We start from the raw sequence: 26,826 nt of genomic DNA, 5'->3' as shown, positions 1-26,826 counted from the left end.
CATACTATGTCATTGTATATCTCTTTATTTCAAGTAATTTTGCAATTAACATATGATTAGGTAAGGAAGAGAATGATTTATTTTTTATTTATGTTTTTAAAAGTTATTAAGTGAGGTTTTGCTTTCGGTAAGAGTTTAGAAAAAATAGCCAGAACAAGTAACTGGACTTGGAAGATAAAGATACCTTTACACTTCTAAATTTTACCTTTGTACACTTGGGTTGTGATTTAATCATTGAAATGCCTCTGCTTGGAAGTAAACGCATTACTTATGGTGTATGTTGTGTTTAAATAAAGGGGAAACAGTTATGGGTTCTCTGTTGCACATTTGAATGTTGTAATGTTTTGCTGTATTTAATAACCTCTTTTTTCTCTTGTGAGGTTTACTTTGGAAATGAAGCATGCTCAAAAATAGGCTGACATTCAGCTTCTGTGTTTTAAATTTAAATGTTGTCTGTGTTTTATCACATCTGGAATGTGTGGGGAGAAAAGATACCAAGTTTTATTATTTAGATTAACTTGTAGAATTGCAGATTGATATTTTTCAATGCATTTTCATTATAGTTTCTGCCATGGAGGCAGTGTGAGGGCTTTCAGGAAGATGGAGTGGTGTAATTACCAGGTGCGCACGTTCATTAATCCTTCCTGGCTAGAGAAAGCTTCAAGTTCTTCTCCAGTGGCCCATTCGTAAAGCTATAAATATCTAAATTGTGTCAGCCAAGAAGTCACACAGAATGGTGGCTCTTTTTGAGTTCAATTTCATGCACTGTTGCTTTGGTCTTGTGAGGAAAGCTCTGAATTCTTTAGGATAGTCTTGTTTGTAAAGTTCCGAAAACAAAATATCAAATCATTGAGGATTTAATTTAAAATACACACTCTTCTTTCACAAACTAGATGATTGCAGTAATGTGGATTATACATTTCCTTTTGCTTTATTTCTTTAGAGCTCCTCTTTTTATTTCGTATGATCAAGATTATAGCTGAGATTTTGGTGATTTTTAAAAAAGATTTATGGCTTATGGTCCATCATTCTCTCCACTACTTCAAACCCGTGTACCTCTGTGTGTTATCTGCAGTACTGGAATGTTTGCATTGCATGTGGAAGCTATATATGATTCGGTCAAAAATAACACTTAAAGATCTTCGCTGAGAGTGCTCATTTAATCATTAAATATCCCTTAATAATAATAATTCCAGAGATATTGTCTATGTACAAACTTAAAAAAGAGAAATATAAAATACTGTGATGTGAGTAAAAAGTATAGCAATACACTCCAATAATGTCATTCTTGTATTTTCCCTTGTTCTCAACTGAAATAGCTAAGCTAATAGAGACGTCAACAAGGAATCTGTTGTTTCTTCATAATACACCTAGAAACTCATCTGATAAGAACAACCTGAAAGTGAACATAACTTTCCTCATTAGAAAGATTCAATTTAACACATATATACAAATATATTTTTTAAAATAATGATATTTGCAGAGTTTTTGTATTCTATGGAGTAAAGGAGAATTATCACATATTCAAAGACAAGGTATAAAATACGTCTTAATGTTTTACTTAAATTTTAAAGGGTCCAAAATATACTAAAGTTGTTTTCTAATTATTTCCTATGTTTGAACGTGCCAGAGTCATTGGAAATAGGACATTATTTTTCTTAAGAAGATTTTGTCGAAAATATTTAAAACTATTTTCTTTTCCCTTGATTTTACAATTTCAATATTCATGGATTTTTCTACTTTAAAAATAACAGTAGTTATTATGATCTTAAAACAAATGTTTAAGAGCACTTTCACTCTTCAGAGACTATACCATCCACATATTTATTATCAGCAAAATAAAGGGCAGGGCATACTTTCATTTGAAGTTGAGTATAAAAATGTGTGTATGTATGAGTGTTATTTAAAAAGATAAGTGAAGAGACAAATATAGAATCCAGGAACATTTTCAGCCTGGCTTTTACTCGCTCTGAAAATCTAGAGAAGCTCCTGAGCATCTCTTATCTCAAGGTACATTAGGAACTGTCCAACGCTGTGATCTGATGGGAGATCAGGATATTCATATAAAGAAGAAAACTTGTTGTTAGTGAAAGTCAAGTCTTTAAAAAAATAATAGTTATAGCATTTGCAATATATGAGCAGAATAGATTTACTCAACACCCCCGTTTTTAAAAAATCAATTTCCGACAGCTGTCTACTTTTAAATTGAACATATTTGCTACCCTGAGGAAACATTGTAATGTAGCCCATGTATAGTATGCATCCTAAAGAAAACTTGAAATTATAAAGGAAATTATCCTGCTTTCTTTCTTCTGTTGAATGAGTTAAAATATATTAACAATTTGCCTTTCACATTATATTTATCATTCTGTATCTTTGCATGTCTACACATACATTTATGTGTACAAGGCCATATATACTCACAGGCCAGGGCTATTTAAACAGCTATTTATTTGAATGTGTCAGGGAAAATCTCCAAGATATAAAGAAGCAGTTATTAGATACTATGTCAGTATAGAATTAACAGCCACCTTTTTTAAGATGGCAGAGAAAATTAATTAATGACATACAATTTCTAACCTCAAGACATTTTCTTTCTGGAGACAAGGAATACTGAGGTGCTCACGATAGTGAAGACTCAACAAGACCCTAATAAAATAGATGAGGATAAGTAAAACTACAATAGCCAATAAACAACAAAAACAAAATAAACCATGTTTCGCTGGCATGTTGGTGAGTATCTCTGTAATATCTGTCAATAAGGGTCTCCATGGATTTGGAGTAATGTTTAGGAACTACCTGTACTAGGGATGACAGTGGAGAGGACTCCTGTGGCTAAATTCTGCTGCCTTTGATTACAGAAATGTAAACAATAAGGAGGTATTGTGGCATATCTTGGAAGGAGCAGTTTTGTTTCATGGTCTGACTGTGTAAGAATGCCTAGAGAAACATAACCTCAGCTGACTAAACTCCCTTGATGATTATCACTTTGTCACTGAACTCTGACCATACCTTTTGCCTCCAGAGGCAGAAGACAAGTGAGGAGGTGATCTCCTCATATGGTTTTTCAACAAGTATGTAACTAGAGAACTAGATTATCTCCTAAACCCACTCTTATCCCTGGGAAAAGGGGAGTCATCCTATCAGTTTCTTAGCCATTTTATGTATACTCTTAATTTGGGAGCATGAGAAGGAAAACTATTTTCTTTTCTTATCTTGGCTGGGTTTTTAAAAATTTATTTTTGGTTTAATCAAAATAATATTTTAAAAGATAGTAAGCCTCTCATAAGCAGTTTTATCTGTCCTAAAATAACTTCAGTTTTTCTTTTTTTAACTTTCTTTTATCTTAAACACAAAATATAATAGTAATATATACTCACTAGAACAAATGAAACAGGATGGGGTTACATAGAGAAATATATCATATTCTCCCTATCCCCTCCCCTAATACTAACATTTAGGTGCCATGTGCCTCTCCATTAGTTTTCATTTCGAAAGCCTAAATTTTCTTCCAAGAGTGAGGAGTAGCAGCAAGACCTGATATAGTTCTCTTTCCCTAGCCTTTTGCTTAAGTGCTTTCCTAAGGGCTGACTTTACTTACCTAAAGATGTTTCAAGCAAGGGCTCACATTTGTGGTAGCAGAAGACACTTGCTGATTGCTCTCACTAATAATTTTGAAAGGAATGTCAAAATCTGAGAGAATCATGCAAGAAATATCAGAAATTTCCTTTCAACTGCCGTTCTCCTTAATACTGTTATCAATAAATTCAGCATCTCATATGTGATAGCAAAAAGGTGCTGCCTTACCTAATACCATGGTAGCAATAAAGATGGTGAGAAAATTGCTTCTTCTATGGTGTTCAGGTCCTGAATGAGCACCGTTACCTCCATAAACGGTGGCAGGTATTCAAGCATTTTACAGGCTTTGGAGTTAAATATAGCAGTGTTATTCTAATTTAGGTATGCCACCACCAGCGGCACCAGTAACTGCAATAGCAAAAATGATTGGCAATGCCAGCTATCTGATGTTTTCATGTGCCAGGTGCTGTCAGTTCTTCACAGTATTACATTCCATCCTCACAACAAGAGAGTACCAGTTGAGTGTTGCTGTGTGCCAGCGCCTAGGCTAAGGGCTTTGAACACATTACCCTGTTTTATCCTCATAACTTTCCATGTTACTTTTATTCCTGAATGAGGTAATAAGTTCTCTGTAGGTGATGCTGTCATTGATCCACTCATATCCTTTCACGTCCGTTTAACATTTTCCCTGATGTGCTTTTACTCCCAGCAACTAGCTCCCTAATCGTTCTCTTGGAGGGTGGCCTCGAGGCTGCCAGAGCCTACTTGGTCTGTGTAAACAGAGAGATGGATCTATCTTGGAATTTATGTCCCTGTGTGTGGGAAGCCCTTAATCAATGACTGCTGGTTGCAGACACATAAATACATGAGCTTTCTTGTTCCCAATTGAGAAATTCAGAAGTGTGAATGGCACTGCCACCCTGGGCTTTTATGCCATATATGTGTTTGGTTTCTTTCCCTTCCCAATCTTGCTTCATTTTCCCTTACCAGTGTTTCTTGAAAACATGTCCCATTATACCATTTGTGCATGAAGCTTCATCTCAGAACTTCCATTTAGGGAACCCAAACTAAGATATTCTCTAAAATAGAAACTTTATTGATAAAATTTCCAAACTGTCTTAGTAGATGGCAAATATAAGACCAAGTCAAATCTTTCTGGGTCCAAATTCCCTGTCTTTAATTGATAGACTCCATTACAACACATTCTTCAGTCTTTAGTCAGCAAATACTTATCACATGCCTATTTTATGGTATATTATATTTATACCATAGTTAGGATATTATGGTTAGGGAATATTTTATATTTGTACACCTGAAATTCTATTGACTTCTCTGGGCCACAGTTTTTTCATCTGTAAAATCAGCACAATAATGCTACTTACCTCACAGAGTAGATTTAAGAACTAATGAGATGATATATGCCAAGTGTTGAGAAGCACAATTGGCAATTACTCATGCTCATTAAATATTAGCTGTTTTTATGAGTATTGTTTCATTTTCGGTGTATAATATCCTGTGCAAAGAACCAGAGGTATTGGTATAGGCATTGAAACTTGAAGCATAGAAGAAAAAGTTAATTAACTGGTGCCCCACTAGATGCCTCTAACTGCTGGCTCTGTGTATCCCTTTAGCCTTGGCTCATCACGAGAAAACCTTGGAGACATTTCTGCTAGACTCAGCAGATCAATTTAAGGAAGATGAATGGCATTTTGCTTGAAATGTATTCAGTCATAGCTGCCTTTTTCTAATTTCATATTTTGTAGTTCTTAGTAAAAATTAAGCACTCCTTTTTTTTTTTTAAAGAAAATGGTATAAAATAAAATGCATATCACTTTGTCACTTTATCATTGTAACCTCATCAAAGTATTCAGTGTGAAGACAGTAGCCAAGTGAACTCTTCTTGTAATGCTCAGAAACCATTTTAGCAATGGTAAAATTGCTGCAATTTATATTCATCAAATTGCATGATTTGACTTATTTTAGAAAAGTTATTAACTTCTGAAGAGAATGCTTCAGAAGCATTTAAATGAGTACAAGTTATCACCAGTGGTATACATAAATTTTATTTAAAAATATACTTCTAGAAGCTATACTTAGTTAGCTATAGTATTTGCACAAGGATTAATCCCTATTTCATTTTGTAGGAATTTATTTATGAATGTCTGTGGCCTGCCAGTGTAAAGGAGACTTATTGCATCATCTTTTACAATAATCTTTTTTTTTAATCAAAGGGGAGATACTCTGGGAAAACAAAACAAAAACAACACTTTATTCTGCATTTTTGTTAGGTCACTCTGTAAGTCAGCCCTGAAATGGGATATGTAGAATCTTATATTTACTTATTTCTCAGAAGCTTATTGGAGGTGATATGATTTTAAAACACTATCACCTAACAAAACAACAATTTAAAATTAATTTTCAAAATACCTTAACAAATCTTATTCTCCTTATTTTCAAATTCTTTAACAATGTTTTTCTTATTACTAGCATAATATCTTCTGATGTAGTCATAATAATATCTAAAATGACAGGTCTAAGTAATTTACATGGATTAATTGAGTCTTCTAAATAGTAAGGTAGATGGCACTATTACTTCTGTATGAGAAATGGGGAAGTAGAGGTATAAATAAGAAATTTTTCTGAGTCTATACAGTTAGAAAATGGCAAAATGGGAATTCAGACCCAAACAGTAAGACTCAAGGATACCTTTCTTATCAGTATGCTAGTATGAAAACCTAAGCATACTAGAAAACCTAAGTGCCAGTTGGAAACCAGAATTAACATTTTGGTGTGTAACTTTCTGGCTGCTTTTTCTATGCTGACAAACATATATGACATACACAAATACACACATACACAAATTCCTATTCACTACTTCTTTTATGTTAACATCACAATGTACCACATACAGCTGTATTATTTTATATTTGATTTCATATTTTTTCTAAAGTCTATGCGTTTGTCAAATATCAACTTATCTATTTAATAGGAATATGGGATGATTTTTGCTTATACATACCTACATACATACATATGTATATAAAAACAAAAAAATCAAATATTTTAAGCATTCACCAGAAGTCATATGTCGATCAGTAAAGTATATAATTTTCTGCTGCCAATTACATATATCATAAAAATGCTATCTATAATAGAATGAAAATGAAATACAGTAATATTGGGGCACCTATTCTCAAGCAACAGCTTTGTGATTTATTAGCTATCTCACATGAAATAACTCATTAACTTGGTATTCCAAGCATCAAAAGAAGGATTACTTAGGACACTTGCAAAATAATACAAAGCTAGGTTTAGGGGTGGGTCGAGCTTGGTGGGATGTATATGAAACCATATGGGCCCTTGAGTTTATAATTGCTGGATCTGCATGGTGGGTATATGGAAGTTTATTATAGTACACTGTTTACTTTTGTATATATCTACAAATTTACATAGTGAGTTAAGAAAAGCAGAATTATTATTCACTTACATCATAGAGTTTATGCAAAAATTAAATGATAATTTATTTTTAAATTATAGAGTTATAGGTACCATCATAAAGGGATCCACAGAACTTATATAGACAGTAATTATTGGAGCTGGAACAGATACTCTACTGTCATTTGTTCTGGTTTTGTGATCATTGTTCTTGCCTTTGCAAGTTACCAGCTCTAAGACCTTGGGCAGTGCTTTAAGTCTTGGTTGTCTCATCTGTAAAATGGGGAGAGCAATAAGTACTTTAAAGGTTTATTCTCATGTTATATGACTTACGGTATGTAAAACATCTGTGTTTAAACACATAGAGGGTGCTCAATGGATAATTGCTCTCATTATTAGGCTGCATCTGATCTATGAATTTAAAACCTATATAGAAATATGTGACAGATTGTTTAAGAGCCAAGTACCAACTACAATGAAAAATACTTAACACTTACTGAGCTCTTAGTATGTGTCAGGATTGACTACCTTAATGCTTATAGCAATCCTGTACGATAGATACTATTATTGTCCCATTTTATATCTGATAAAATTGAAGCAAGGGAAGTTAAATAATAGGCCAAAGATCATATGCTGTTTATCCATATATACCCATCTGGCCGTCTACCTGTCTCCTTCCATCCATCCACTTATTCATTTACCCATCCATCCACTCAGTTTCTTCTCTCCCACCATCCTTTTCCCTTTCCCCCTCCCTATCCCTCTCCCTGTCTCTGTCACTCTCCTTTACTTATCTATCGATCTATCATCTATCTATCTCACTTTATCATCTATCTATAGTTTTTAATAACACTAACATATTTTATGAATTACAAGACTGAAAAATATTTTCATTAACTTATGTTAACAAAAGACCACACTGTGAATAAAAAAGCAACAAACACAGGTCTATGCACATGTGAAAGATATGTCCTAAACAGTAGGGATACATAGTATCATGCAATCAAAACATGGCAGCCCTATAAAACTTACACAGCAATTTCATGTAAGTTATTTCATTTGACTCTTACCACAATCTATGAGGTTACTATTTTTATTTTTCTCATTTCACTGGTTAAATTTAATGTGGCTTCCAATCAAAAATTAGTATGGTTAATAAATATCCTGATGTCTTGCTCTTATAATTCTACTGATAATTTACAGTAATCAGTAAAATAAAATAATAGGAAAAATACCTTTGATACTAGTATTAAATTATAATCATATCATTAGGTAATTTCAATTTGTGATTTTCAAGAGTCTGTAATACTGTAGCTTCTTCCTACTGATGTACTTGAATTCATTTTAAGGATTATAATTCAAAAGTATATATATTATCTATAATGTAAATGCACATTCACATGGAGATAATGAATTAGTGTGAAATGGCTGTATTTTGCTCTCTATAATTTTTAACATACAGGAAATCACTGTTGTCTTGAAAATCAAGGAAATACAGTATTTGAGGTGAACTTATTATTTCTACTATTAACACGTTTTAATATAGTTCTCTCACAGTGCAACAGAGCAAGAAGCTTTCAGACACATTTGCTGATGCAAGGAGCATGCTGTGCTGAACTTAAAACACCTTCCCTTTCAAACACCTTGGGACTGTTTTTTTCCAAGAGACTTCAAATGCACTAAATCTAGCATCCGTTGGAGGCACACCCAGGCATATTGCAGTGAAAGCCCCAATAACTAAATGTGTTACCACTATTCACAATGTTTATGTGTGTATATGCCTTATCTATGATGTCTTGCAAATTATGAAAATTGTATTATTATTCACAGTAACAAAAACACTTCCAGCAAATTTCTAACAGTGATCTATTTTTAAGTAACTTACACACATGTGTCAAGGGTCTTAAACTTTGTCACTTTTATGTTTCCATCATGTTGTTTTAGCCAATGAGGATTTTGCTTGGTTTTCATTTATGATTATATACTTTTAAAAGATAGATTTCAAAATGTGAATTTTATTGATTGATTGATTGAGACAGTGTTTCACTCTTGTTGCCCAGGCTGGAGTACAACAGTGCGATCTCGGCTCACTGCAACCTCTACCACCCAGGTTTAAGCAATTCTCCTGTCTCAGCCTCCCTAGTAGCTGGGATTACAGACGCGCACCACCACGCCAGGCTAATTTTTTGTATTTTTAGTAGAGACAGGGTTTCACCATGTTGGCCAGGCTGGTCTCGAACTCCTGACCTCAGGTGATCCACCCTCCTCAGCTTCCCAAAGTACCGGGATTACAGACGTGAGCCACCGCACCCAGCGCGTGAATTTTATTTATGAAAGACAAGAATGTCCTTGCCTAATTGCATATGTAATTTAACATCATGAAGGCTAAATATGCTTTTTGGCCATGGCAATTTTATTTATTATTGTTTTCATTTTTAATTTTCTCAAAGATCCTCGTCAGTGTACTCTTTTGGTCTTCCTTATAAGTGTATTTTAACAGGACGTAATAATAAGATAAATCCCAACTTTTTAAAGTTGTATCCATATATATTACTTTAAAGTGCTAGTAATATAAATGAATTAGAAGCAACTTTTATTCAATCACATTTTAAGTTATTTTACCAAAAATATGACCTTGATAATGTCTCTGTAACAGGTTCTCTGTAATATACGTGATGAGGATTGGTTTGTCTTTGCTTTTGATACTATTTTAATAAGAAAGGTAATGGGGAATCCAGACCTTTCTCATTTAATAATCCAGAGAAAATCAGTCCATGTTCTAATAGTTTAAATTTTCTATTAAAACCCATGTAAGAATCCATATGAGTGGAATGGAGAGGAGTTCAGCTTCAAAGTTGGCAGATTTGAGATGATTCTATGGCAACAGAAATGTGCTTGAGGGAAATCAGTTGCAGTATCTTCTATAATTGTGTCACCTAGATTTTGTCTTAGGAATTTCTGGATTTCCATAGAACATTGTGACCTCAAATGCTTTATCTTAATAAAGAAATAAAAGCCGATAGAAGAATTACTTGCCTACAGTTTGTGGGAGATGGGCAAGTCTTAAGAGTTTATTAGGTACCCAGAACTAAATATATTTTCTTGGGCCTCATAATCACATTGAAATACAAGGATTCAGTTATACACAGTGACCGATTAGTGAACGACAGTCTTCAGTATCTAGCAGACACTAAACATATAAAGATGTATTTGTGGCCGGGCGCGGTGGCTCATGCTGGTAATCCCAGCACTTTGGGAGGCCAAGGCAGGCGGATCATGAGGTCAGGAGACCGAGACTATCCTGGCTAACACAGTGAAACCCCGTCTCCACTAAAAAATACAAAAAATTAGCCGGGTGTGGTGGCGGGCGCCTGTGGTCCCAGCTACTCGGGAGGCTGAGGCAGGAGAATGGCGTGAACCCGGGAGGTGGAGCTTGCAGTGAGCAGAGATCACGCCACTGCACTCCAGCCTGGGCCACAGAGCGAGACTCCAACTCAAAAAAAAAAAAAAAAAAAAAAGATGTATTTGTACTTTTAACTAGAGTGAGAGACCCTGGCAGCCTACAGCATACAATTAGTAATCACTATTTAGATTGCATGGATTTAATGTGAGGGATCAATTACTTGTCTAACCATTGAGCCTAGCCTCTTGCTCAATACTGCCTGCTTCATGAGGGTGAACTGTGCTGGAGAACTATGTTACAGGATTATCTGCAGGGTTTTTTTGTTTTGTTTTGTTTTAATGAGTGGTTAAGTCAAAAATTCTTATGAAAATTCAGAATAATAAATTTTTGTGAAGTTGCATAACTAGGTACAGGATAGTTTCTTTTACACAGGAAGAGATTAACGTGAGGGGGAAAACTTTAGCGACGGCGTTTAATTCCATTCAATATAATTATATTGAGCTCCTTTAAAAATACAGGACCTTGTGGTGGGTGCTGAGGATAGAACAAAAACCAAGTAATGCGTGAACATAACCCTTGATTTAATGATCTAGTAGACCTACAAAAGTTGTCAAAATCTAATGAAAAGAAAATGGTAAAGATATTCCAAACAGTGCATGCAAATCCAGAGATAGGATGGAGGGGGCTTTACCTGGAGGCTAATAAGAAAACCATGTTGAGTGAAGGGTGATTTGTGGAATTCCAGATAAAATATCGGGCTTGAATGCTGAATGAACACTCAATGATTGACTACATCCCATGGACAATAATTTCTTAAATTATGACGGTGCTGGTGTTTATGACTATAACTGTCATTCTCCATGCCAGGCACTTTGCCATTTGGTAAATGTATAGCGTGCTATTCTAACAAGCATTCACAGAGCTTTTACTTTAATGTATCCATGAGGATACTGGGGTTCAAAATTTAGGTAATTTTTGCAAGGTCACAGCAAGGAGTGAAATATCTGAAATTCAGACCCATATCTAACTAAGTTCAAAGACTGTAGAGATATTTCTCCTCCTTTGTGCAGAGAAGGATAGGGACGGTTCCATATTATCATGGACTTAGTCAGATTTTTTAAAATTATACGTCTTGTGTTAATGAAGAAGGGATGATATTCAGTGCATATTCTTAGCCTTTACTTTGCTTAATGTTCTCGACTTTTCTGTGAGATGGATAGTGTGGATAAAATCCCCAAGGGAACTCAGCAAGTGCAAGTAAAATAATGAAATTTTAAAGCCCTTTGTCAAAACCTCTCTTTCTCGGAGGATGGAAGGGCAGTAAAGTTTGGTAAGGAAGGATGGACCATTTCCTATATAGTCTTCTGAGAATATTCAAACAAAAGGAGAGTCAGCAAATCCCCCTTGATGTGGGAAGCTTTAATACAATTTGCGGAGTGTCTCTCTGGAGTGGACATCCTCTTCTGCAATCGTGTCTTCTATATAGTCTCAGGGCTTTGGGTAAGTAATCCTCTCAAGGAGAGTCCTGGAGAGGGCTGTCTCCTCCACTTGCACCACCCTCTAACATTATTCTATAGCTCATGTCCTTGTTTCTGTTTTCCATGGCACTTACTTTCTGCCTTGTTTTTGTCTGAGTCTCCAATTATGATGTAAGCACCATGAAAGAAAGTATGTTGCCAGTTTTTCCATCAGTATATCCCCCGTGTGTAACAGCACAAGGGATATAGTGAGCCCTCAATGTCTATTTGTAGAAAAAAGAATGAACACATCAATGAAATCTGATACACATTCATTGTGTCTTTTATCTCCATCTCTCTTGTCCTGCATTGTTATCTTGCCGTTTTCACAAAAGACCCCAAGGCCCATCATGTCTTGTGTAACTTCCACAGTGTTAATTTTTAAATTAAAATTAAGGCTTTCTACATGAGTATCTATTATTTGAGAAACCATGCAAGATCGTGCGTGTGTGTGTGTGTGTGTGTGTGTGTGTGTGTGTGTTGCATTCTTTACTGTATTGAATTCTGGATTTTTTTCTTATAAATAAAATTTCAAAAACAGTTCTTTAAAAATAGGAATAAGATGTTTTAGGAGGCACAGGGAGCAAAGGAAAATAACAATTGCAGGTTTGGGGTTGTGCATACTAATTGCCATTGGGTAAAGAGAGCACACTGAGGCCATTTAGAAAATAATTAACTTTTTTTTTTTTAGTCTCACTCTGCCACCCAGTCTGGAGTGCAGTGGCATGATCTTGGCTCACTGCAACCTCCGCCTCCCGGGTTCAAGTGATTCTTGTGCTTCGGTCTCCCAAGTAGCTGGGATTAGAGGTGCCCACCACCATGCCAGGCTATTTATTTTTCTTTTTATTTTTAGTAGAGACGGGGTTTCACCATGTTGGCCAGGCTGGTCTCGAACTCCTGGCCTCAAGTGATCTGCCCGACTCGGCCTCCCAATGTCTTGGGATTACAGGTGTGAGCCACCACACCTGACTTTATTTTTATTCATTTTAAAATACTAAATCTTACTGCATAGGGAGTAATGGGCTTAACAGTGAGGTGACCAAAACTCCTATGTACCATGCAGAGCAATATGTCAAATGTTTTTAACTATAAACTTCTCAAAAACATAAACCCAATTGTTCTGCAGCTGCAGGTTACATCTGCCTTGTATGAGCAAAATTTGGTGGTGAAAATGCTTTGCTTCTATTTTTCCTTCAATAACTGGTATGGTTTGGCTGTGTCCCCACCCAAATCTCATCTTGAATTGTACTCCCATAATTCCTACTTGTTGTAGGAGGGACCCAGTGGGAGATAATTTGAATCATGGGGGCGGTTTCCCCCATACTGTTCTCGTGGTAGTGAATAAGTCTCACAAGATCTGTTGGTTTTATCAGGGGTTTCTGCTCTTGAATCTCCACATTTTCTCTTCTGCTCCCATGTAAGAAGTGCCTTTCACCTTCCACCATGATTCTGAGGCCTCCCCAGTCATGTGGAACTATAAGTCCAATTAAACCTCTTTTTCTTCCCAGTCTCAGGTATGTCTTTATCACAGCATGAAAACGGACTAATACAACAACCTGTATAATTTTGAAAAGTACTTTCACAGTAGAAACTATATCCCTTATAAACTTTGAAAAGTCGTTGCTTAATGCCTTTGGATAACTGAATTTTCTAAAAGATTATTTTAATTTTGAAAGTTAAATTTTATCCCAGTGTTGATGATTTTTTGTATGCTACTTTTAAAATATTTTGTCAGTGATTTATATCTATGGAGCAATCTTGTAAAAAATTAATGCAAACATGGCTAGACCATTTAAAAATCAATATGTTATAATTCAGCCTATTTTATCACTTTAGTTAAACATCTTAGGAACAACTCAGTTCCATTTGAGAGAAGACACAGTTTTGTAGATGTGTGTTGTGGCATCATATTGCTTTACAATATCTTACATAAGGTGAATTCAAAACATATCATTGAATCTGTTTTAAATTCTGTCATAACTTAAGATTAGTGACTAAATATTGGCAGGTTTATGGAACTAGAATGTAAACAAGACAAAAACAAGGGTGGAATAAGTCATTTTAGTGTTTTATTCCCTTGCACAGAGAAAAGTCATTCACACCTCCTTAAGCTTTGTGAAGAAAATAGACTAAAATCCTGTTGATATAGCAACTATGTTTTCTATTTCTTGTATAAAAATAAAGAAAACTTCCTATTAGGAATTAGCCAGACATTTTACTTTTCTCTCTTCTTTCTCTATTTTCCCTTACTGTCTCTTTAAAGGCAGGCAAAATTTCTATAAGGTTTTAAGAATGTTTTAAGATTTTTTATTGTGAAATATTCAGACTCATAAGGAGTTGCAAAAACAGTACAGAGAGTTCCTATGTATATGTAACCCAACTTTCCCCAGTTGCATATTAACTAAATACAGTATATTATCAAACACAATAAACTGACATTGGCATAGGGCAATTAACTAGACTGTAGACCTTACTTGAATTTCACCTGTTTTTGCACATGCTCTGTTATTGTGAGTCATTATGTATTATTCTATGACATTAACCATGTCTATAGATTCATATAATCACTACCACCTCAAGATACAGAACTGTTTCATCACCACAAAATAACTTAAAGGATGATTTTTATAAAGTAACGACAAATGTGTCAAAAGCCATTCCTGTGTTATATAGCAAGTACGTTTTGAGTTATTAAAACTCACTGATCATGTCTTTCAGTGTCATAACTTTGGGTTTCCCTCCCTAACTATAATAATCCTGATGAATTACAGTTGATGAATATGAGAATATCCAACTCTTCCTGACTCTATAAATATATTGACTGAGATTGTAATATTTATGGTGTCTTAAGGGGCACTTGTTTTATTATGATGATGTGAACATGTTGAGAATAGTAAGAACAGCCCAGTTTAGCAAACAGGATATGAGTCTTCTATATCCAGCTCAATCGTTGCCCCAACAGGGGACATCTGCCTTTGCTACTTAATTTTCCATTCTGGAAAATGTGAAGTGTGTGAGAATGAATAATAGTCTCAGATTTTCCAGCACATATAATCTGAGGAGAGCAGGTACAGCAATTTAGGAGCTGTGTTCTTTTGGTTTCCAAAAAAGTTCCCTCCAGTGGCCTAAGTTAGTCATGTACTAAGTAATAGAGCAATTGCCTATGCTGTTTGAATGGACTGATAATTATGTTGATTCAGCAAAGCAAGACATAGACAATGCACCTACTCCATTACAGTAAAAAATACTCTGATAGAAGTTAATCCACATACCAGGCACTTGGCTTAGGCACAGTTGGAGGAAATGGAATGGTAATAGACTGCCGTATGGCATAATAGTTAGGAGCTGTAGCTTGAGATTCAAAATTCCAACTCTTCCTCTCAATATTTGAGTCCTCTTGGCCAAGATATATAAAGTGCTCTGTACAGGTCTTGCACCCATCCACCACACACTTAGTATGCAATGGCTATTTTTGTTAGTCAAGGATCTGAAAAGCTAGTTGATGAGACAAATGATAGAAACGAGTTCATTAGATGAAATAAAGTAATACATGATGCAAGAATTTAAAAAGATTTAGAGGAGGAAAGGGAACAGAACTCACATGCAAGTAGACCAATCCTGTGTCAGATACTGTGCTAGGTGACTTAGAAACCATGTCTCATATTACTCTGCAAATAATTCTGCAAGTTTGTAGATGTTATTTTTTTCATTTGACATGTGAATTTATGAAGCCTTGAATATAGGGTTAAGTGAGTTGTTTCAATGTAGTTATTGATTCAAATCAAGATCTGAATGACTCCAAATATGGTGCTATAGAGGTTTGAAGTAGGATAAATAGGATTTGTAAAAAGAAAAATATATATATGGAAAGGAATTGGTACACTGTCGCAATGTCATAAATGAAGCCTCAGTTGTGTAAATCCAAATGACATATGTGAGGCCTAATCAAACAGCTTTGTGGAATCAAAATTTCTGCTCTTGTCTCCAACTGGGGATGAATTTGCTGGGGATTAAGGTGGGTGACCTTGGGAAGACTAGAGTCTAAGGAGAACTTTAGTCCCTTGTGAGAATTGTATGAGGATGTATCTTTGCTTACAAATACTTGGGCCCACCAAGATCTACCAAATTGGAATATGTGGTGATATCACCCATCACCCAGGGAATTATAGAGAGATGTTAATAATCAGGAAATATTTAGGATGGAAATTATAGATTATATTAAATAATCACTTACAGGGAACATAGCAGGGTTGGCAGGTTAACCATACAGCAAACAGGGTTGTAAGTCAGGGCCTAGAGGATTTTCAAGAGGCAGGAATTCTGCAGACTGGAGGCCTGATCTAATGCAGCACCATGGACAGCTCTAAGGCAATCTTCTTTCTCCAAAAACCTGAAATCAAAAACCTTGCTTTTCATCATGCAATATACCCATGTAACAATCCTGCATATGTGCTCCCTCGTACAAAATTAAAGTTGAAAAAAACTATACTTTCATTTGAATACAGTTATCTTCGGCTTTACCAGTTCTACCCTGGAAGGAATATCTTTTACTCATTCATGAAAGGCCATCCCCTATTAATACATGATCAGGTTCTCCTTATCAGTCACTCACTATCTTTGTATAATGCTATGTTTAGTGAATGGAGTAAGATTACCTTTGCAGAGGTTGTACTGGCTTACCCCTTTGGTTCTTGTAGTTTTCTTCTATTAGAGTGTTTTCCATCCCTAGGTTTCTGTACTGTTCAAATGGGTTTAAGATTCTTGAAGGTATTCCTCTGACCTTGTAATTTATGCTTTTCTCCTAGCACAACTTTTTTTTTGTAAAGGAGGCATCAAATATGTGGTTTGCTGGTGATGGCATATACAAATCAGGTGGGAGGAATTAATGAGAGCAGCAATTCCAATATCTGGTTCTTCAGGATTAACTTGTATAGTTTAATTCAGCATTCTGAATAAGTTTAATATATTTAAAAATCTAGAAAATACCAACAGTTTTTAAAAAGTTTTATGTTATCTGTGCTAATAATGCACGCTGTACATAATAAAGTATTATTTTCTAAGTGGCATTGGAAGAAACATGGAAAGTTGTACTTCATCCATCAGTGGATTAGAATTTGTATACCATGAGATGATTAATTTTCAAAACCAGTTTGAATCTCACAAAATAATGATCCTGTTTTTTGAAGGACAAGGCAGAACAAGGTACTAGGCTGCACCACATTCAAGTCACAATCCCTAACTTTTTTTTTTTTTAATCTCTGTTGCTTGTTCACTTTCTCTTGTAATCTGCATTAGTTTGCTACCTGGCTATTTGTAGATTGACCTCAGCTGCCAGGAATGGAATGTTTTTCATAAAGAAACATATGCCTTAATGAAAGTAACATAAGAAGGGAGTAGAATGTGGCCAATTGCCTTGGTAATAGGTAGTGACAACAATGATATTATTCTAGCATAAATGCAATCAGTTTTTCTTTGCTCAGTGGGCATGATATAGAAAGGCCTGGCTGGCATATACTAGGTGGGGCAGACCGACAGTGCCTAGAATGTCAATGGATCAAACTTGAGGGAACCAGAAGTTGAAAAGACATATCCCAAAAGAAAGCATTTGATGTTTAAGGGTTGGCTTACTTAGAACACAATGAAAAATATTACTAAAATTAAAACTATGGTTTTTAACTAGTTTTAAATATGACAAATTAAGTAGCAGAATGTTTTAATAAAACATTACTTAAAGTCTACAATTTTCTATAAGTCTAATACATGGGTCATTAAAGTAAAAAATTCCCCATGATTTATGGAATCAGATTTTTTAATATGATGAATTCTAAATGGTTTTAGAATGCCAATTTCAATTAATATCCTAAATATAATGTGTCATCCAGGAGGGTTAATGACTAAAGTTTATTAATACTTGTTTTCTATTTATTTTGATTTGTGCAGTTTGTGTGTAATGGTAACTGCAAATTAAACACCGTTAGCATTAAACAAGGTATATATTTTAATAGAAAGTTAAAGTATTTGAGCTCACCTAAAATATTCAACAACTTAAATTTGTATTTTTTGTGGATCACATTTATTTTTTTTTTTTGAGACAAGGTCTTGCTCTGCTGCCCAGGCTTGAGTTCAGTGGTGCAATCATGGCCCACTGCCTCAACCATCCAGGCTCAGGTGATCCTCCCCTCTCAGCCTCCCAGGTAGCTGAGGCTACTGGCACGCTCCACCATGCCCAGCTAATTTTTTGTATTTTTTGTAGAGACAGTGTTTCACCATGTTCCCGGGCTGGTCTCAAACTCCTAGGCTCAAGCAGTCTGCCCACCTTGGCCTCCCAAAATGCTGAGAATACAGGCGTGATCCACTGCACTCACCCCTGCGAACCACCATTAAATAGCTATTAAAGATGCATGTAAATAAAAATAAACAACTTACTAGAATGATTATGTGAAAATCATTTATTCTTCCAAAGCATGAATTTTTCAAACACACCTTTTACTACTGTTTTAAGAAGGGAATCATTTCCATATATTTGCATGTAAATCACTTTTAGTCTCAGAGAACTTTCCATAAAAGTTTTTTTATTACTGCTATAACTGATAGAGCTAGTGGACTATTAATTAGAAAACCTGTACATAAAAACACATCTATAGCTCAAATAATCTCAGATACCTTTTTGTTTGGGGGAATGTAGATGAAAATTAAGTAATTAGAGAATCCTTGTTAATTTTCAGATTTAGACAGTCTGGGCAGTATCTTTCAGGAATGAACAGATATGTGTTTTTTGGCATCTTGGTAGAGTATATTCCCATTGTAATTCTTTTGTGAAGTCTAGACCAGATGTGGCCATAAAAATAGACCCCTACTACAATAATATATTTCATAGATAACCAATAAAGTCAATTCTTACTGAAGTAGGCTTAGAACTCTGTTTGCACCCATGGAATTTATATCAGTTTTTGGCAAATCCTTTAATCTCTGAGGATACTTTTTAATCTCACATGTACCTTTTTCTCACATATACCATATTTTCTGTATATTTTGCCTTCAAAGTATACTTCATTTATCAAGAATTTCTCTTTATTCATCTGACTTATACAAGTGACGATAACAACCTCTGGTTCCCATGAAGTAATCAGTGACCCTTTGAAATAATATAATGCTGGAAGAAAGAAAAGGAAGAGATTGATCATTTAGCCACTCTTTAAAACCATGTCACAGTTAAACACATAATTTATTTCATCTATTTTAAAATAGTGAAAACCTATATTAGCATCTTTACAGATGTTTCCTTTGTTTACATCCCTGCCTCTGTGCCTTGCCTGCAGTATAAAAAAAAAAAAAAAGAATATGTGTATCCCTATTCCCCATTGTTTTCCCGTGTATTTCTCTTCCTTCTTTTAATTTCTTCTCAATCTACATGAACCCACTTCCATTATCTGTTTGCTCAGTTCTTTTGATGCCCTGAAATGAGTTCTGTGACTGGACAGTTGAAAGTTCTTGACTTAGCATCAGGTTAACTTGAAAAATACTTATTGAGCCACCACTGTGTGTCAGCCACTACTGTAGATGTTTTGAATGTGTCAGTGAACAAAGCAGAAAAGATGTATGCCCTCTGGATTCTTGGGGGTCTCAAATAATGAAAGACAGATACAATAAGTATATTGTATAGTATGTTCAAAAGTGATGAGTGCTGTGAAAAAGAAGAGGAAAAGTAAAATAAGAGATGGCTTGTGCTGGAGTACATTCCAATTTTAAATAGGGTATCAAGGTATTCTTCATTGAGAAGGTGACATTTGAGCAAATATCTGAAAGAGGCATGGGGTTGAATCATGTAGATATCAACAGTAAACTCATTTTGGGTTTAGTAAACAATCAGTACAGAGTTCCTAAGGCATCAGTTTATCTGCTGTTTTGGGCAGGTTGTCTGCAGTGTGGCTAGAGTGAAGTAAGTGAGAGAGGTTTAGGAGAGGATGTTAGTGAGATGAGGGTAGACCTTTGAAGCCATTGTAAGGACGTTCTTGTTCTTTCTGGGTGTGAGAAGAGCTAATGGATCTGACATTTGTTTTGAAAGAATTAATCTGGATGCTAGAGGTGGGCAGTGCTCAACACAAGGAGACAAATTAGAAGACTACTTCTGTAATACAAGTAAAGACGATGCTGTCTGAGACCAGGGTGATAAGAAATAGTCATATTCTGAATGCGTTTAGAAGTGGGGCCAACAAGGATTTCTGGATGAATTGGATAAGGGGCATGGGAGAAAAATAGAGTCATGAATGGCTCCAAGGTTTTTGGTCTAATTAACTGGAAGGGATAAAGTTGCCCTCAACTGAAATGATAAAGACTTATAGATAGAATGGGGAAATTAGGGAGGCATTAAATTTGGATATCTATTAGACATATCACCAGATATATTGAATAGGCAATTGAATGTATACCTTTAGAGTTCAGCAAAAAGGTCCAGGTTGGACATTTAAATTTTGGAGTTATTGGTATAAGATAGCATTTAAAGCTGTGATATCAGATTGTATCACTAAGGAAGAATATAGATAGAAATGACAACATGACTAAGGACTCTAACAGTAAGAGGTGGATTGAAAAAGGAGAAAACAGCACAGGATAATGAAAAGGAGTGATCAGCCAGGCGTGGTGGCTCACACCTGTAATCCCAGTACTTTGGGAGGCCGAGGCAGGAGGATCACGAGGTCAGGAGTTGGAGACCAGCCTGGCCAACATGGTGAAACCCCGTCTCTACTAAAAATACAAAATTAGCTGGGTGTGGTGACACACCTGTAGTCCCAGCTGCTTGGGAGGCTTTGAGGCAGGAGAATTGCTTGTACCCAGGAGGCGGAGGTTGCAGTCAGCCAAGATTGTGCCACTGCACTCCAACCTGGGCGATGGAGCGAGACTTCATCAAAAAAAAAAAAAAAAGAAAAAGAAAAAGAAAAGAAAAGAAAAGAAAAGAAAGAAAGAAAGAAAGAAAGAAAGAAAGAAAGAAAGAAAGAAAGAAAGAAAGAAAGAAAGAAAGGAGTGATCAGTGAGATGGGAAGAAAAAGAAAAGTGTGTGGTGTCCTGAATAACTGATCTTATATTTTCAAAATCTACATTTTGGGACTCCTTTTACTATATCCTGACTTTCTAGCTATATAACCAAAAGGAGAAAGCAACATTTATATATATATATATCTCATGTTAATAACTCTAAAGGGTATTGGATGAATCTGAATAATTCAGTGGTATAATGTGAAAAAATATAGAATTCATAGGGAAAGGAACAGAAGTTAGCTCAGGAAATGACTTGAATGAACACCGAAGCTATGTCTCCGGCGCAGGTCCACATATTATTTGTCTCAGTGGTTGAATTAATGGCAAGATTCCTTAGTAGGATAAAAAAAAAAAATGTTGTGAGCATCTGTATCTACATGACTGAATTAAATTCCTCCAACAATGAAATGTAGTTAACATAGTATCTTGAAAAGAACCCTAAGTGGAATTCAGGGAACCTAAATTCTAACTATGGTTTTGCTGCTGACTGATTGCATTAGCTTCACATCTATCATTAACCTCCTTGTGCCTCATTATCCTCATTTCACCAAATAAGAAAAATGAAATATTCCTCCTTCCCTACCTCACTAGGATGTTGTGGATTTAAATGTGTGAGAAGTGCTTGAGATGCATAAAATTTGATGGAGTGTTTTATTCATGAATTCAAGGCATCTGAAGTAATTTGACCGTGATGGACAGTTACTTCCTTGCACGTTTTTTAGAGTGACATTTCCGTTACTGACCCACCCATTTATGCAACATGTTGCCTAATCTAAATTTAGGCCCAAACAAATTGACCTTATAGGTAAGCATTATATCTATTAATATTGTATTTTTGTATTCTTTTATAATATTCATCATTCGCCTATTTACTCATGTAATATGTTATTGAACACCTATAGATTAAAAAGCCTTCATTCCTAAATGACAATGATAAGACCTTCCATTTTTATATCACTCTGGCATTTAAAATGTGCTTTTATAGCCATGATCTCCATTGATCCCTCGATTCCTTGAGGTTGATATGACAGACATGCTTTTTCTATTTTAAAATTATGGAATTGGCACTCTCAGATGACTGTACCCTCCAACTACTGTGTGAAGAAGCAGGATTTGGCACTGAGGTCTTCTGACATCCAGCGTAGAGCACTATACTTCCCAATGTGGCCATTGGCTTACTTTATTACATGCACTAAATATTTTCTACTGAATACATAATACCTAGAGGAGAATGTGGTCTAAAACAGCAGCAGTAGAACAAAGGATTAAATGACCAATTTTCTTGAAGTTGTCTTAGTTTTAAGGGGTTTTTTCTTCATTACTCATGACCATCCCTGACTGAGAAATCATTCTCATAATACATGATAATATCTATGTTTTTCAATGTGACAATAAGGTTAGGATGTCTATATATGATCTTGACAACCCCTAGCTCCATCACAATGTGTCCAAATTCATTTTATTTGACTAGGCAGGCATGTAGTCTTAATGTCAATGGTTGGCTCTGCGGGATGCTATGTGATCTAGAGCCTGTCACTTACCCCTTTTAAACGTCAGGAATTTTTTTTTATCCTTAAAATAAAGATAACAAGAAAACTAGTACCTGTTTCCAAGAGCTATTTGTTCAATCACCTATCCGTTGATTATCTTCTATATGTCAAATGTTGTTCTTGGTGCTAAATTACAGGAATGAATCAGAGAGAAAAAGTTCTTATTCTCAAGGATCTTATATTCTAATGAAATCGATGTAAAAAATAACAATTTTTATTTTATCTTATTTTTTATTTTATTTTATTGAGACAGAGTCTCACTCTGTCACCCAGGCTGGAGTGCACTGGCATGATCTCTGCTCACTGCAACCTCCGCCTCCCGGGTTGAAGTGATTCTCCTGCCTCAGCCTCCCAGGTAGCTGGGATTACAGGCATGCGCCACCATGCCTGGTTAATTTTTGTATTTTTAGTAGAGATGGGGTTTCACCATGTTGGCCAGGCTTGTCTTGAACTCCTGACCTCAGGTAATCTGCCCACCATGGCCTCCCAAAGTCCCGGGATTACAGGCATGAGCCACCGCATCTGGCATTATATAAATAACAATTTTTAAATATCAATATGTCTTATACAGAAAATAAAAGTGAGCAGTGTGGTAGAGTGTAACTGGAATATGAGATGAGATGTAACACCAGACAGAGAAGTCAGAGAAAGGACTTTTGTTTGAGGAAATGACATTTGAAAAGGAACCTGAATAATGACAGAGGCAGATATGTAAGGAATATGTTCCAGACAAAGGAAACAAAAAACGTGCAATTGCATAGTCAACTTAGCCTACTTGAGGAAAGGTGTGAGTGGATTTTGGTGATGGAGAGGTAAGTGCCAGGAGATGAGGGGAAAGATCTGGCATTCATCAGATGATGTGCATTCTTCCGGGATGTGGTGAAGAGTTGAGATTTTTTTGTTTATAAATTAAATGTCAAGCCATTGGGGTTTTTAACCAGGGGAGTTATGAGATATGTTGTATAGTTAGATTATATTTGCTCTTGGATGGAGTTTGCATTGTGGGAATTTATACAGAAAAACATTGTATATATAGTTATATATATATATGTATTTGCATATATGTATTTATATATATTACTCAGTGTAAATATAAAATAATAAAAACAAATTTTATCCACTGATAATTCTGACATTGATAATAGTGGGTATGGTGGTAATAATTGTATGTAATACTCAAACTTTCTGAAAAACCTACATTTGATCTGTAAATCCAAAATTATACATAACAAAACCCATAATCTCCTCTTATTTCTGCACCACTTGGACCAGTGTGGAATGATAAGGCAAATTGTTCAGGCATCTGTGTCAGCCTTCAGTGTCCTCACCCCCTTGATATAACTCTCCACTAATATTACATTGGTAAAGATGTCCCTGACCTATATGTCACTGAGACCTCAAAGAAAAGAGCAAAGCTAAAGCGTAAGGGGGAAAAAAGCCAGCATAAAAAGACTAAAGGTTTCTGAGACAAAAAAAAAAAAAAAAGTCTTTGAAAAATGAGAAAGGAAGGATAGAAGACAAGATTCTCCTTTTGTCAATCTGGCCAACCTTTGGAAATAAAAAGTATTGTGTTACAGCTAATAACTATTTGTCACTGCAGGCACTTGCTGATGTCTGCCCTTTAAAATGACCCAAACTCATTGGCCTCAAAATCAGAAGCCAAGGAAAAAACCTTGGACATAATGTTTTCTGTAGGAACTACCAATTTTCTCTCTATATATATATACACGCACACATACACATATATACGTGTATATGTATATATACGTATATATGCTTATGTGTCTATATGTGTGTGTATATATATAGAAATATATATATACATACACACCAATTCCTATGTATAGGGACTGATTGAGAAGTCCCTTATAGCAGTTTTTCATTTGCTTTTAGGATGAAATGATTATTGGTGAAAATAACTCATTTCACATTTGTCATTGGCTTATTTGAATTTAATCCTGATTCAATCATTACTATCTCCTTTAAGTAGGGAGAGAAGCTGGTATTACATTGTAGGATTTTAATTTCGTGCTCATGGAACTTTTGAAAAATATTACTCATACTCTTCTGACTGTCAAATTGGCCTCTTATAGGTTCACATCGCAAGAGGTATCAAGTGTTGGTAACTACTTTTTGGTGTTGTTATCTCATCATAAAATGTATGTTTATTAGGTGACTTCATAAATTTTGTGGAATTAATGCATGACACTGCCTCATTCTAGTAATCTGATGAAGCAAAGCTGAAAAACAAAATTTGAGAATTGTCAGTATATATGCTTTTATTTGCAGTGAAGAGTTATGCTGCAAAAATGGCTCATTTATGTAACAAAATTTTAGCTGATATATTAATCTGAAAGGTACAATATAAATTTTTAATATGGAAAAGGTAAGGAAAAGGAGGCTTTCTTTCTTCTAGGTATCTATAGCAAACTGTAACTGTCCTTGGTATTTAATCTTTGGCTAAGGTGCTGAGATTAGAGGTGGGGCCTTAGATATGATTAATTGTCAGAGTGATAAGCTAGATATTTCATTGAGTTTCTGTTATGCTCTTTCTTTCAGGCCCTGTGTTTGATGCTTTGTTATAAAGATTTGGGTATTTCAAAATCTTCTCCATATCTCGTGTCTTTCCAATCAGCAGGTCATAGATTTTACACAAAGAGGAACGACACAGGTTATAAGTAGAAATGTTTTAAACTCTGAGTTCCTATTTCAATTTTTCTTTCTTAAACATATTTTCCTTACATGATAAATGTGAGTGTTGAATGGTGATAAATACCACCAATAGGCGTTAAAGCCTAAATGTTGAATTTGACGCTGAGAGTTTAAAGGCATCATGAAAATTTCTCCAGAACTAATGTTCAAGCGATTTAGGTTTTATAGGCAACTCAATAGTTTTGAATGATGTAGTTATTTTGAAAAAGTAACCATAAAAAGCTTGTTTAGGGAATTGATACTTTGCATTTATCAGAAGATTGTAAATGTCAATTGATTGGCTTGCTATTTGGAATATAATTTTTTAAAATTATAGTTGAAATCATTAGGATTTAATTCATGATTTTGTACTACAAACTAAATCTATTAAAAATATCAGATATTTATTTTAAATTAGAGGCATGTAAAGGAAAATATAAATTTCGAAATGCCATTTTACTGGGTTTTTCTTTTCAGCCCACCCTAGGCATTTGTTACATAAAATATTTCTAAGGAAGTCTTCTACTGATTTTATAAACAAACATGTTTTATTGAACATTTCTTTGTTGACTAGATTAACATTGACCATTGTATGCAATGCATTCTCAAAATTTTAGAAGCTAGTTCTTTTTAATCATATAATTTTACTTGTTTTATAGTGAAATTAATGCATGTAAAAAAGTATACCCATATAGAAAGTTAAAAGAATATTGCTAACTAGTTACTATACTTCCAAATTGCCTATTTTCTGTGTCTTGCATGGGACAGTAGTGATTACCTCTAAAAGAAAATGGATGGTCTTTGTTTCCATTGAAGGGATGGATAATGGACATAACTGGCACTCTTGAGCAATGCAGTTGCAAAAACATGTCTTTTCATTTATGGTCCAATCATCTTCTTACTATGATAGCATATAATTGAAGTTTCAAATAAATGTCTCGTCCCTTCCCATAGCATATTAAAGAGAAAGAAAAATTAGAAATACTTTCAAAGCTACCTCAAATATAATGGTAGAGTTGTTCGAGTATTTAGGTGATTTAACAAAGCTGACGTATTTTATTATGCTTGTTCATTAAGGAAAATATATTTATCAGAATGCCTTTGAGAGCATATATGTTGTCAGAGATAAACACAGCTGGATATTAAAGTGGTAGAAACAGATTTTATTCAATACCTAGTGAAATTAGGGGAGAGCTGAGATCCATTCTAATTTGTGCAGAGGTGACTTGGTTGTTTTAAGGGAAGAAGGAGGGAGGAGGAGTGGGAGTTCGAGTTAGAGAAGTAAAAAAGTACAAAGAGCTGGTCTGTGTAAATGTGATTAGGCCAGCTGTGTTATCTGGAAGTTATTGAAGTTAGGATTCTATCTTCCCACAGAGAATAGGAGACAGAGGACTTATCCTTCTTGATGATGACATTTGAAAAGAATGGCTTTCAGGTCCTTGAGTGAGACACTTCTGAGTTCCAAGAGCTACATGTTCACAGTTGTAAGCCCTTTTGAGTAAATGCTCTAAGAAACGGAGGTAAGAGTCCTATCATCAGATGTGTGTTGGCTAGAACAAATATTAAATTTTCCTGGCAGCCTGAGCTTTCTCAAGCAGGCACTTAAAGGAAGGCT

At 35.1% G+C, this 26,826-nt stretch overlaps 1 protein-coding gene across 16 annotated transcripts in view; it reads left to right on the top strand.

Moving 5' to 3' along the window:
- Nucleotides 1-26,826, top strand: part of DMD (dystrophin) — a 2,153,717-nt gene that overhangs the window by 1,080,057 nt on the left and 1,046,834 nt on the right. The gene's annotated exons all lie outside the window — the stretch shown is intronic.

The sequence above is a fragment of the Macaca fascicularis genome, chromosome X (assembly GCF_037993035.2).
Source record: "Macaca fascicularis isolate 582-1 chromosome X, T2T-MFA8v1.1".
Taxonomy (NCBI): Eukaryota; Metazoa; Chordata; class Mammalia; order Primates; family Cercopithecidae; genus Macaca; species Macaca fascicularis.
Note: the sequence above shows the minus strand (reverse complement) of the source record. Positions and strands in the feature narration are given on the sequence as shown.